The sequence below is a fragment of the Lactuca virosa genome, chromosome 3 (genome assembly GCF_052849685.1).
Source record: "Lactuca virosa cultivar CGN04683 chromosome 3, Lactuca_virosa_CGN04683_v6, whole genome shotgun sequence".
NCBI lineage: Eukaryota > Viridiplantae > Streptophyta > Magnoliopsida > Asterales > Asteraceae > Lactuca > Lactuca virosa.
Window position 1 is genome coordinate 223,731,119 of NC_136428.1, and position 15,354 is coordinate 223,746,472.

A 15,354-nucleotide genomic window follows, 5' to 3' on the forward strand; every position below is an offset into this window, starting at 1 on the left:
GTGGTGACTGTATATCACCAACTTGCGACATTCATGATGTTTTAATGTAGTTGTTTTCTTTTATATTGCCACACAGTTTAAATTTTGTTAAGACTATTGTGTATCTTTTGTAAACATGTAATTACGGTGAGCATGACCATGTTTGCTAAATGGCCACATATAATTAATTCCATAAGTGGCGAATTGCTAATAATTAGTTACAAAAAACAATCAATTTTTGTGACTATAGCCTATCGTACAGAGACACACATTTAAGTGAAATACAATCATAAGTATTATAAAGACACACATTTTGTTATAATTAAGGACTATTCGGTATCGTAATAAGACTATTGGGTATATTTTAGATACATATAATTACGGTGAACATGACCATGTTAGGTAAATGGACACATATAATTAATTTTATAAGTGACGATTTGCTAGTATTTAGTTACAACAACAATCAATTATGGTATCTATTGTTAACCATTTAGCCACACGTTAAAAATGATGTAAAGTAACCATTGTATAATTTTAGAGACATTGAAAACCAATAAAACATGGCCAAATTTATATTAAAGCCACTTTAATTTAATATTTATTGTTACTTTTTCTACAATTTTAGACACATCAAAATCATTTAAATTAAAGTAACCAAACCCAACAATATGAAACAAAAGCAAAATTCATAATTTGATATTAGTAATAATTGAAATCCAAATCCATACATTAAATTCCTAATTAAAATACAAAAAAATAATTGTTCTAATTTCAAGAATTTAAATAATAGTAAAAAAATCAAACACATCATAAACCAAAACCTAAACATAACTAGACATTCTTCTTATTTGTATTGCTCCTTGTCTTCTTGAGAAGGGCATCAGATGAGATGTAAGTTGGTTTCCTTTTATTTGAGTTTTGATGTTGATGTTCTTGATGTGATATAATTTCTGGTACCTATAACAACAACATTGAAGCAAAAAAAATTGAGTTCATCAAAACCTTAGTATACTACTTTATGAAGAAAATAAAGTGTAATGCAGAACGTAGTGAACATAATTAAACAAACCTTTGACTCGTGTTGCACAAGGTATTTTGGCCATGGAACAAAACTTTTATATGCATCCTCAACTAATGTGAATTCTCCAGTTTTATGGGGCAGAAATGCTTGTTTTATTACCACTTCATCAATGGAAACTTTATAGCAATCATCTTGTAGAGGAACTCCATGAATGAATTGTCTTTCTGATGATAAGTGAATGGTACCACAAGCAACAATGTTCCTTTTATACGGATGTGATAGAGTACACTTGATTGGCTAATTTGATAAGTAATATTAGAATCTAAAAAAAAAGACAGAAATGTATATTCAACATGTAAAAAACACTTACCTGGTGAAGGGGTTTATTTGGTGAAACTGTTGGTATGTCAGGATTGATAGTGGCAGTCTTAGAGTCAACAGCTTTTCTGGTGGGTTTTGTATTTGCCTAATATAAAGGTTTAAGACATATATGTAAAATTATATTTTAATATAAAAGATAAATTAAAAGTGTTGAAAACTGTAAAGTAAGTATATACTACTGTTGCAGATTTCATGGAAATCAATTGTGTATCGGGAGTTGCAGTTGTAGAGTTGGTTTGAACTTGTTTCTTGGTGGGTTTTGCAATAACCTAAATAAGTTAAAGTCCCAAGTGAAAAAACAGACCTTAGTACCAAAAAAAGTATATCAATGATTATCTTATAAAATGATAATATACTGGTGTTACAGGTTCTGATGGTTGCTTGGTTTTGAGACTAACAGGAGTTGTTTCACTACTTTCAACAATCTTGTCACTTGAAATACCCTAGCAAATATAAAGAAACATGGAAAATGTCTAAAAAAATTCAATTTACAAGTAACATTGAAAATACATGTTGTTAATAATATTACTTACAACAGTATGAGACAGATTTTGAAAGTCAGCTCCTTTTGCATTAAGATGAGCCAAAACTAGCTTTAGTGTTTGATCTTGTTCATTAACCTTTGTAGACAAAGCCTTGAGTTCAGCATCTTTTTTCTCAAGCTCAACTTTTCCATTATGCAGAGCAACTTTAAGATCTTTAATTTCTTCCTTAGATGATCCTTTGCTGCGAGGAACATTGAAATATCTATTGTAAGTGACTCCTGTGCCGACACCCTTTAAAAATCCTCCCTTTTCCTTGCCAAAAACTAAGGTCATGGCATCCGTGCCTGGTTCAACATTAACTTGTCCTTCTTTTATCTGCTTTACTTGTTCCATCTAGCACACAAAATATTAATAATTATTGTCCTAATAAAACTGATTAAAATATTTATAGTAATAGTAATAAAAAGGTTTATTGAAGTTACTAGTTTATCCGCCATGACTTTAACATCTTCATCCTTAAATACTCATTTACTTTCACGTCATTTACACCACAGAATTGACCTTGAGGGCATTTCTTCCTTTGAAATCACTTTCTCTTCAATCTTGATAAAAAAAATTAAATTGTAAACAATATAAAGTGAAATTCTGTTAAGTAGAATACTATGAAGGTAATATAATGGATCGTATAGCTAAAAACAAAGCTTACCAACTTCCTCCTAAGAGTAGTATACCCCCCTCGTCCCATCTGATGAGCGTACTTTGACATCTTTCGCGCTTTGACTGTCTTTTGTGACACAACCTGTCAAAAAAAAAAATTTGTCAAGCACTTTTTGGTAATTTAATGATTAATAAATGAAGAAGTTTTGGGAAAAAGTTGTAACATTAAACTCTTTAGATTGCGTATATTTCACGAATTTGTTCCAATCATCTTTTTCAGTAATTATTGCACGATATCGAACAAGGATTTCTCCAAGCTTTTTGGAATTTCCCAGATGTGGCTTGATGTAAGCTGCATACAATTTCCTTCTAAAGTTTCGTAGAAGGATACCAAGCCTATTCATCACAAATTGTTTTCTAGTTTCATGAACTTCAAAATAGCGCTAAAATGAAACAATAATGAATTTGTTAGTATTTAATACATGATTTGTAAATAAAATATGAGATGCAGTTAAAAAAAGTGAAAAAAATATTTACTGTAATCTCTTCCCAAAGTTTGTCCTTCACTTCCGGTTTTACTTTCTTCCAGCAAAGAGCACTTAATCCCACCTTCTCACGGACAAGATCTCCCAAACAACTAACAAACACTGCATTATTCTTCCCAGTAAACTTACCGAATTCATCAAACTTGACACGTTTTTTTCTACCACCAGAATTGACATACTCGGTCTTCAGCTTTGGCAATCGAGTCAGGCCCCTCTTCCTAGGTGACCTTGTAGGAACGTTGCTTTGCATTTCTTCTTCCAAATCTGAATGGCTATTGTACTCAATGTCATTATTTTCACCATCTTCTGTGTCTGATTCATAAAATTAGGTTCCATCATCTTGCTCATATTCCATATCATAGTCAGGCATATCCTTATGTTGTTCCTTGTTCACCTCCATGATTCTTCTGTTGACATGAAACATATGAATTAAGTTTGATTATTTATATGTTTAATAAAAAAGTATGACTAACTTATATTACATACAAAATTTCACATACACATTTCATCGAACATTTGGTGTGCAACAAGCACAATAATATGAAGAATCAAAAAATTTATGCTTTATGTATAATCCCCTAATCAATACAATCAATAACATTAACACCATATATACAGAGAATATACTTACAGTAGAAATACGTTGATGAATGTTGTTGAATGATGAACTGAAATATAATCCAACTGGGATCGATATAACCTAGAGAAAAACCATACAATGGTTGAAACAATCAAACTCTTTTAAATACTACATTGTTAGTACGTCCTAATTTGAGGGTGGTTACCAAGTTTATCGGATTTTCCTTCATCTGATGGATTGATCTTCATAGTTTTGGCGGTGAGATAGATGAATACTTCCCGCGTTGATTTGGAGCCCAAACAAAATGGAAAAAATGTTTGCCTCCCATTATATTTGCTTAATTTTGATTGACGAATTCAAATTATTTCCAAATTTTGATCTGATAGTGAACTCACACGATGAGAAGCGTAAATCGTGGTTTGGAAACATGTTCTGGCTTTTGAAACATTATTACGAGTTATTAGATATAAATAGAAATGCTACAACTTTGGTCCTTGTAAATTAACAATTTTCCGTTAGGATACAACTATATCACTATTGGAAATGAAAAATATTTAGCATTTAATTATGTATATACAATGGGATAATAGTAGAATAAAACGAAAATAAGAATAAGGTCTAGTTAGCCTACTAATTTTTCCGTGTGAACACTTTGTTAAGATTTTTTATTTTATTTTATATTAAGTAAGAAAAAAATCCATACACCTACTATAAACCCATTTCGGTCCTAAACCCGTACCCATATTAGAAACCCATTTGGGTCCCAAACCATTACCAACACCCCTACATGTCCTAAGGATGGTCAACCAGTACCAACACCCGACCACCTGCAACCCATACCCATATTATAAACCCATTTTGGTCCCAAACCATTACCAACACCCCTACATGACCTAAGGATGGTCAACCATTACCAACACCCCTACATGACCTAAGGATGGTCAACCATTACCAACACCCGACCACCTGCAACCCGTAGCCATATTAGAAACCCATTTTGGTCCCAAACCATTACCAACACCCCTACATGACCTAAGGATGGTCAACCATTACCAACACCCGACCACCTGCAACCCATACCCATATTATAAACCTATTTTGGTCCCAAACCATTACCAACACCCCTACATGTCCTAAGGATGGTCAACCCGTACCAACACCCGACCACCTGCAACCCATACCCATATTATAAACCTATTTTGGTCCCAAACCATTACCAACACCCCTACATGACCTAAGGATGGTCAACCATTACCAACACCCCTACATGACCTAAGGATGGTCAACCATTACCAACACCCGACCACCTACAACCCGTACCCATATTAGAAACCCATTTTGGTCCCAAACCATTACCAACACCCCTACATGACGTAAGGATGGTCAACCATTACCAACACCCGACCACCTGCAACCCATACCCATATTGTAAACCCATTTTGGTCCCAAACCATTACCAACACCCCTACATGTCCTAAGGATGCTCAAACCATACCAATACCCGACCACCTGCAACCCATACCCATATTAGATACCCATTTTGGTCCCAAACCATTACCAACACCCCTACATGACCTAGGATGGTCAACCATTACCAACACCCGACCACCTGCAACCCATACCCATATTATAAACCCATTTTGGTCCCAAACCATTACCAACACCCCTACATGTCCTAAGGATGGTCAACCCGTACCAACGCCCGACCACCTGCAACCCATACCCATATTATAAACCCATTTTGGTCCCAAACCATTACCAACACCCCTACATGACCTAAGGATGGTCAACCCGTACCAACACCCGACCACCTGCAACCCATACCCATATTATAAACCCATTTTGGTCCCAAACCATTACCAACACCCCTACATGACCTAAGGATGGTCAACCCGTACCAACACCCGACCACCTGCAACCCATACCCATATTAATTAAAAAATGATTTTATATATTTATAATTAATTTATATATAAATTTATATTTTGTATGGTAATAATAAAAACATAGCAAGTATTGATGTTACACTTAATTAATATTATATATATTAATGTAAATAATATATTAATGTATAACACAATATCGATAATCATTATCACAGCCGTCGTTCAAATTGCACCTCCCCTGTAGCCTACTATTAATCGGAAGTGATGGCCTGCGTCGATGTCCCTTCAGCTCCTAATGATGATCCATTTAAAGCCTCCCCTTATATCAAAATCGTCATACTTACATCTTCATTACCAACATACGATATCTTCGATTATTTACTCCTCCTCTGTGAAAACAACTCCGACGATCAATGGAAACAAAGATGAATGCTGATCCATGGGAAAATCTGAGGTTCCAACTTTGGAGTGTAAGCAGTGAACCACCAAAAAACACACCATTAGTAGAGTACGGGAAAGCAAACGATAAGAGATTCCCCATTGGAGTTATACATGGCGGGTTTTTTACAGACTATCCAGGTAAGTCGTATCAAATGACATAAGTTAACTTTATTTCATGTGTCAACATCGATTTGCTCAACATGGAGATGCTTGGTCATTTTTCGAAAAGCTTGGGGTATACAACTATGGGTAACTGGTATCATATGCCAACTGAAGAAAACTGTGGGTTGTCAATGGTTCCAATTATGAATGATGATTGTTTGGGAACTTTCAAGATGATCGTTAGGGCACACCAATTCCGAGTGATTGAACATATGTATGTTGAACATAGGCCTGTATTTGTTCCAATCAATTTCCCCCACTTTTTGATGAACTCACCATCCAAAAGAGTTGAGAAGCTTATTCATCTGTTTGTAACAGAACACCCAATGGCAACAGTTGATGATGGAATAGCATACATCAGGCATATGCTAAACATGACCATTCCAAGAGAAAAAATGGAAGATGCAATGGACATGGCGAAGGAGAATGTGATAGCATGGAAAAACGTAGTGTAGGCGACCTATGTTGTACTCCATTTTGTGTTTAATACAGAGTACATATGAAACTCTTTTTTGTAAGCAATATGATGTTGTTTTGATTATAACTGTCTTAGGGGCAAAATGGGAAGTAATTATAATTATAATTTTATATTGTTATTTTTATTGTGTTTCATACTTATAACTGAGTCAGTATTGTCCCTGTTTTGCTGCATTGATTTGTAAAAAAAGGAATGTACTTTTCAACTTATTTCCACTTTAGAGGTAGTATTGGTTAGATTAGTTAGTTTTTCCCATGTTTGTTATCAACATATGGCGATTATGATAAAGCAGGGGTACATCCGTCAATTATTTGTTATTATCATAAAACAAAGAAATTGTTATAATTTCCCATTGAAACTGTGTTTGATATATAAGGGTATAATGCTCATTTAGTATATATAATGAAAAGAAAAAGGAAACATCATCTTAGGGTATGCATCATCATAGTATTGATAGAAAAAAAAATAAGTTAATCTTGGATACATGTATGATGTGCATAACTACAATTAATTAAACAATAAGAGTGTGAGAAGATTCAGGGGTATTTTTGGCATTTGTTTTTATTTCCAATTGTGAAGGCTAATTAAAAACAATGTGCAACCACAATTACGTATATTGTATCAAATGAGGAAAGTATGATTGATGGTAAATGTGTTTGTCTTAGAGCAGTTCTAGAGGAAGCAGGGGTATTTTCGTCAAATGTTTCTCTTTTAGTTTATTGTTATGTCTTTTTCGTAAACTAATAACTTACAAACAACCAATCACCCCAGTAGGTAAGTGTAAATGTAGTTAAAGGTATATTTTGTGATGGCCATGAGTTCAAACCCCATTAGGAACAATTTTTTTTTCTATTCTTTTGTATTTTCTCGATATATCGTTGATCATCCACACCTATTACGTAGATATGAATTTTTAGAAAATATGCATTCCCATCGAATCATTCTCTGCTTACTACAAAAGTATTGCAACTACGTTTATACTTCAACCAAGAATTGATACTTCAACATGAAATTCATACAGGTACACATACTACATTAATTTATACAGGGACATAAAAAATAATTACCTTCAGAATATTAATCTTTGCTATTTCGTTTGGTCATGTATCATTATATATTCTTCAATTAACAAGTATTTGGTTTCCAGTTATTGGATTTAATTGTAATGTGATCTTTTTCGTTTATGCACACCAACTGTTTGTTAAAATGCTTCAATGAACAGGAAACATATATTGCTTGTTGATGCTGTTATAAACTGAATATGGATAAGTCTTGGATGGGAGCCTACAGAACATCAGAAACGTATGTAAAGGGTGTTGCAGAATTTTTGAAATATACAGTACACAATTACAAGATTTCTAAAAATATGGATCCTATAGATACCAAAAAAAAGATAAGAATTCCATGTCCATGTGTCAAATGTGTAAACCACATATCTCATTCGGTGGATGTGGTAGATGATCACCTATTCCGGAATGGAATTGATCAAACATACACGAATTGGCATAAGCATGGAGAAACAGAGGAACCACCCATAAATTATATATATGAACATAATTTTGACATGGACACGTCATACGTTGTTGATTCCACGAACATGTGTAACATCCGGATTCCCAGGTATCTTATTTTAAGTATTTATCTTGAGTGTTAGGAAGGGACTCGGTGAGTAGGCGCTCAGACTCGCCGAGTAGGAGCGCGTATTTCTTGTCCGATTTAATGAAGGACTCGACGAGTCGATGCGTGGACTCGGCGAGTCCGCGCTGTAAAGTGAAACCTTAATTCTCGCGGCCTGTGCCCTATTTAAAGGCTTTTATGGCCTCCATTTGCGGCCAATGCACCCCTGAGAAACCCTAGAGAGCAGAGAGAAAGCTTGTAGTGCAAGAGGAGGGCTAATTCATCATTCCAAGTGTGATTTTGCAAGAAAGATGGAAGGAGGACAAACAAGGAAGATTGAGGAGCTCAGATCTATCACCCATTTGATCAGAAGAGGCTGCTAGAGGTACTAATATGTGCTCCATCTCATGTATTTGGTGATCTATTTGAATCTAGGCTTTTCTTATGCCTTCTTTGGCTTGGATTCGAAGTATGTGAGGTCCCAAGGTGGAGTTCTTCTTAGATCTGGACCTTAAGAGGTCCAGAGAGTCCTATCTACCTTGCTTTTTGCTACTCCATTAGAGATATGACCCTAGGTTGCAATTGTAGATGTTATTTCACCCAAAGGAGCTTATTGGACATTGCATGAGTGTAAAGGTCGGACCTTTACGTGATTATAGTGGTTGGGAAGGCCAGATCTATAGGTTGGAGAAGTAGATCTGACCTCAGAAGGTCATTTCAGTGTTGCTATGGATGCAACTCGCCGAGTCCATAATGGGACTCGACGAGTCGAGTCGGGGTTGCCCCGCGATTCGTGATAGGTGTAACCCGTCGAGTGGGACGATGACTCGACGAGCCAAGAGAGGCTACAAGGATTCAGAGAACCCGCATGGACTCGTCGAGTCACCCTTGTGCACTCGACGAGTCGGGTCAAAGTTTGACCGTTGACTTTCGTTGACTTCCGTTGACTTTAGGGTTCTGGTCAAGACTGATTCAAGAGAGTTCAGAGAGGGGTAGAATGGCCTTCTACCCAATCTGTAGAGATGAGACTATGAGAGAATATTGATCGGGAATGTTATTTGAATAATAGGAGGAGGCTAGGTCGGGACGTTGAGCACGAGAGTTTATCCGACTTCATTGAGATGAGTCTTCTCACTATACTGTACCTGGAAGGGTACCTATGTGTGACCGAAAGATCTTTTATGCTATGAGATGTATGTGCTATATGCGGTTATGTGATATGTATGTGCTATGTATGTTATGTATGGTAAGGACCGGAAGGTCAAGATGATATGGACCGGAAGGTCAAGATGACATGGACCGGAAGGTCAAGAGGTTACGGACCAGAAGGTCGATACGGGTAGGACCGGAAGGTCTACCGGGATTCGGGACGGAAGTCCCCTGATACACATGGATCGGAAGATCCTACAGAGTTATGGCCTGGAAAGGCGTATGTGTTGTATGTGGTATCTTGGGGAACTCACTAAGGATTTATGCTTACAGTTGTTATGTTATGTGTTTCAGGTACTAGCGAGGATCGAGGGAAGGCGCCGGCATGATCCGTACACACTTATGGAGTTTATGTTATTGAGATTCTGGGACATGTTTTGTTATGACACAGTGGATACATTATGTTTTTGTGATTATCGTGTTATTGAAAGTATGATTTAAAAATGAAAAATTGTTTTGAAAATTTACGTTGTTACAAGTTGGTATCAGAGCCTTGGTTAGAGGGATTCGGGTGCATCTTCGGATGAATCTGAACTCAAACTGAGGATTTGAGAAAGTTTTTCATAAGATAAACAATTTTTCTAAGAGAGTAAAAGATTTTGAGAAAGGCAGAAGGAAGCAGTGTGTACGATCAGCCAGCGCCTGAACGGCGATTTCCCAAAATACCCTTACATTATGTGTTATGAGATATGTTATGATATGATATGCATGCTAGAGTTGGCTAGGTATTCATATTAGGACTAGAGTGGCCTGATTTTGTGATGCCTTAGCCTAGGAAGGATTTTGCTGCTATGTGATGCTTGAGAGCGAGTAGGTAGCAGTGAGGAGCTGATGAGAGGTCTACCGAAGGGTAGCCTATGCCAGTGAGATATAGAGTACTTGTGATCTGGGATCCTAGGAGGAGGACTTGGGGTGAACATTGATGCGGTGTGGACGGTAGTATAGGGCCCGTACTACTGAAGACACCGGATCAGTGCACAGTCCAAGTAAGAATCCTTATGGTACTAGGGAACAAGTAGGGTTGAGTTATCGAGCGCGAGTATGCTCGATCGAGTCTCTGATATTATTATGTTGTATTTCAGAGACATCATGGTTGGGACACGCCATAGACCTGAGACGAGCGGCGTGAGTGATGAGGAGGTTCGTCAGATGATCCACGATGAGGTGGCAGCGGCGATTCGAGCCGAGATTCCGGAGATGTTTGGGTCTATCAAGACCACATTGATTGAGACTTTTGATGAGTGGTATGCAGCGGTGACTAAGGCTGCGGCTGCTACAGCTACTACAGCTGTGGCTGCTGCCAGGCCTCAGGGAGGTGACTCGTTGTTGTTTCGGGAGTTCAGCAACACGAAGCCACCAGAGTTTGATGGGACGCAGGATCCGATCGCTGCGATGAGATGGATTTCTGATATCGAGGGATGCTTCTACATGTGTTCATGTCCAGAGCATCTGAGGGTACGGTTCGCGCTGAACCAGCTTCTCTTGGGAGCGAAGGACTGGTGGAAGTTCGTGACGGCGAGCTTCACCCTTGCAGAGATTTCAGAGGTGACCTGGGAGAGGTTCACCGCTATGTTCAGAGACCAGTATATTCCCCCGGTGGAGAGGGAATGGTTGGTTCAGGAGTTCTTGACCCTCAAGCAGGGTACTAATTCTGTTACTGTGGTTACCAGGAAGTTTCATGAGAGGGCGATGTTCTGCCCTGAGCAGGTGTCTACTGAGCAGGCAGGCATGAGCCGATATTTGGGCGTTTTGAGGAGGGATATTCGGGAGTTCGTGTCGAACTCGACTTACCGGACATTTGCTGAGCTCCAGGGAAATGCCCGGAAGAGGGAGATTGAGTTGGTGACTCAGGCCAGGGAGGAGGCCGAGTCTCAGAGGATGGATCGGTGGCCGACACAGTCTCAGCCGGCAACCAAGCGGGCAAAGTCCGCTGACACGAGATCTGGAGGTCAGAAGGGCCGCACTTGTGGGAAGTGCGAAAAGGGACATGATGGGGTCTGTCGATCAGGTGCTTGCTACAAATGTGGCAAGGATGGGCATATCGCCAAGGATTGCCCCAAGGGGTTTATGGTTTGCTTTCATTGCAACCAGACTGGCCATCGGAAGGCCGAGTGCCCACAGTTACATCAGGGATCAGCACAGGGATCTGCACCTGCTGCTAGGGTTACCGAGGTTCGGCCAGCAAAGGTCGAGGCACCGAAGGTTCGCGGGAGAGCTTTCCAGTTGACAGCGAAGGAGGTCCGCGCAGCGCCCGATGTGGTGGCTGGTATGTATTCTTTATTTATTTATGCTGAATTGAGATATTGTGCTTATATTATGATATGCGTAGGTACTTTTCTTGTGAGTTCTGTACCTGCCTTAGTGTTATTTGACTCGGGTGCGAGTCGATCATTTGTGTCGATAGCGTTTAGTCGGCACATCGGTAGCCGACGAAAGGCGTTGAGTCGACTTCTACGAGTTTCCATAGCTGACGAGAGAGCGGTGTATGCTACGGATGTGATTCGAGGATGTGTACTCGAGATCTTCGGTGTTGAGTTCCCGATAGATCTAGTCCCGATTGCAATGGGGGACGTATGTGTCATAGTGGGCATGGATTGGTTTAGCCGATTTGGGGCTGTTATATACTACGAGCGACAGTTGGTGACGATACGAGACCCTAGTGGGGGAGTACTTACGGTGTACGGTGAGGGTACCCGATGTGGGTCAGCGTTTTGTTCGGCTGCCAGAGCGAGACAGAGTTTACAGCAGGGCTGCAGCGGGTTTGTAGCCTATGTGATGGACACACGAGAGGCCGTTCGGAGGCCAAGTTCTATGGATGACGTTCCGATAGTGCGTGAGTTCCCGGATGTTTTTCCCGAGGAGTTGCCGGGTGTTCCTCCCGAGAGGCAGGTAGAGTTTCGTATCAACTTGGTTCCGGGGGCAGCGCCTATCGCCAAGGCGCCTTATCGCCTTGCGCCGCCAGAGATGCAGGAGTTATCCTCGCAGCTTCAGGAGCTGCTAGGGAAGGGGTTTATTAGACCGAGTAGTTCCCCTTGGGGAGCACCGATCCTTTTTGTCAAGAAAAAGGATGGTTCACACCGGATGTGCATTGATTACCGGGAGTTGAACAAGTTGACGGTCAAGAACCGTTACCCATTACCGAGGATCGACGATTTGTTCGATCAGTTGCAGGGAGCGTCTTGGTTCTCCAAGATTGATCTGAGGTCCGGATATCATCAGATGAGAGTGCGTGATGAGGATATCCAGAAGATGGCGTTCAGGACTCGTTATGGGCATTACGAGTTCGTGGTGATGCCTTTCGGGCTCACCAATGCACCGACAGCGTTCATGGATCTCATGAACAGGGTGTGCAGGCCGATGTTGGATCGTTCGATGATCATGTTCATTGATGATATTTTAGTGTATTCGAGATCTAGAGAGCAGCACGAGGAGCATCTGAGAGAGATCCTCGGGGTATTAAGGACGGAGAGGCTTTATGCCAAATTCTCCAAGTGCGAGTTCTGGTTACGGGAGGTCCAGTTCTTGGGGCATCTCGTCAACCAGAATGGGATTTTGGTCGATCCGGCCAAGATTGAGGCGGTTATGAGGTGGAAGGTGCCGATATCACCCACCGAGATCAGGAGTTTTCTAGGATTGGCCGGCTACTATCGGAGATTTATCAGAGATTTCTCCAAGATCGTCGTGCCTCTCACCAGGTTGACCCGGAAGGGTGTTGCTTTTTCATGGGGTCCGGAGCTGCAGACCTCGTTTGAGACACTTCGCCAGAGATTATGCGAAGCCCCGGTGTTAGCCCTCCCGGAAGGGATGAAGGATTTTGTGGCGTATTGTGACGCATCGATATCAGGGTTGGGTGTAGTACTTATGCAGAGGGGGCATGTGATAGCGTATGCATCGAGGCAGCTGAAGCCTCATGAGACGAGGTATCCCACCCACGATCTGGAGTTGGGGGCAGTGGTGTTCGCCCTCAAGTTATGGCGTCACTATTTATATGGGGTTCAGTGTACCATATACACGGACCACAAGAGCTTGAAGTATTTGATGGATCAGCCCAATCTGAATATGCGCCAGAGGAGATGGTTGGATGTGGTAAAGGATTACGATTGTGAGATCCTGTACCACCCTGGCAAAGCTAATGTTGTAGCTGATGCCCTGAGCCGTAGGGCGGAGAGTGCCCCGATTCAAGACATTTGTATGCGATTGACACTGATGACTCCGATGTTGGACACCATTCGGGAGGCCCAGGAAGAGGCCCTGATACCGGAGAACCGCAAGAGGGAGCTGGTGATCGGGCAGGTGTCTGAGTTCGTTACCGATAGCCGAGGGCTAATGACCTTTCAAGGTCGGATTTGGGTGCCGTATGCAGGCGGGGCACGTACCATTCTGATGGAGGAGGCGCATAGATCAAGGTTCTCGATCCATCCCGGAGCCACTAAGATGTATTTGGATTTGAAGAAAGATTGTTGGTGGCCCTGTATGAAGAGGGATGTTGCATGGATTGTTGAGAGGTTCTTGACCTGTCGCAGGGTTAAGGCCGAGCACCAGCGTCCGCATGGCAAGTTGCAGCCACTTGAGGTTCCCCAGTGGAAGTGGGAACAGATTTCCATGGATTTTATCACCAAATTGCCAAGGACCGCGACGGGTGTCGATGCGATTTGGGTGATTGTCGACCGGCTGACGAAGAGCGCTCACTTCCTTGCTATCAGTGAGAGCTCTTCTACAGAGAGATTGGTAGAGTTGTATGTGAGGGAGGTGGTATCGCGGCATGGAGTACCGATCTTGATTGTGTCAGACCGAGATATACGTTTCACTTCCAGGTTCTGGAAGAAGTTCCATGAGGAGTTAGGTACGAGGCTGTATTTCAGTACCGCATACCACCCACAGACGGACGGGCAGAGTGAGAGGACGATTCAGACGCTCGAGGACATGCTCTGAGCATGTGTGTTGGACTTCGGGGGAAGTTGGGACACGTATCTGCCGTTGGCTGAGTTTTCATATAACAACAGCCACCATTCGAGTATTGGTATGCCTCCCTTCGAGTTGTTGTACGGGAGGAGATGTCGGACTCCCATTTGTTGGGGAGAGGTAGGGCAGCGCTTTATGGGCAGCACGGAGATAGTGCTTCAGACGACCGAGCAGATACAACAGGTTAGACAGAGGTTGTTGACGGCTCAGAGTCGCCAGAAGAGTTATGCAGATAGACGACGATCCGAGCTTGAGTTCCAGGTGGGAGACTTCGTACTCCTAAAAGTGTCTCCTTTGAAAGGAATGATTCGATTCAAGAAGAGGGGCAAGCTGGGGCCCCGGTATATTAGGCCATTCTGGGTGACCGCGAGGGTGACCGCGAGGGTGGGCAGGGTAGCATATCGGTTGGAGCTACCTGCGGAGCTGAGCCAGATTCATGACACCTTCCACGTGTCTCAGTTGAGGAAGTGTATAGCCGACGAGTCGACAACGGTACCACTGGAGGATATTCAGGTAGATGCGAGCCTGAATTATGCTGAGAGGCCAATCGCGATCCGGGATCGGAAGATCAAGGTTCTGAGGAACAAGGAAGTGTCCCTGGTGCAGGTCCAGTGGCAACATCGGAAAGGGTCCGAGCTGACTTGGGAGCCGGAGCTGGAGATGCGGGAGCAGCATCCAGAGTTGTTTGTCGAGCAAGCCTTCGAGGGCAAAGTCTGATTCTAGTGGGGGAGAATTGTAACATTCGGATTCCCAGGTATCTTATTTTAAGTATTTATCTTAAGTTTTAGGAAGGGACTCGGCGAGTAGGCGCTCAGACTCGCCGAGTAGGAGCGCCCATTTCTTGTCCGATTTAATGAAGGACTCGACGAGTCGATGCGTGGACTCGGCGAGTCTGCGCTGTAAAGTGAAACCCTAATTCTCGGGGCCTGTGCCCTATTTAAAGGCCTT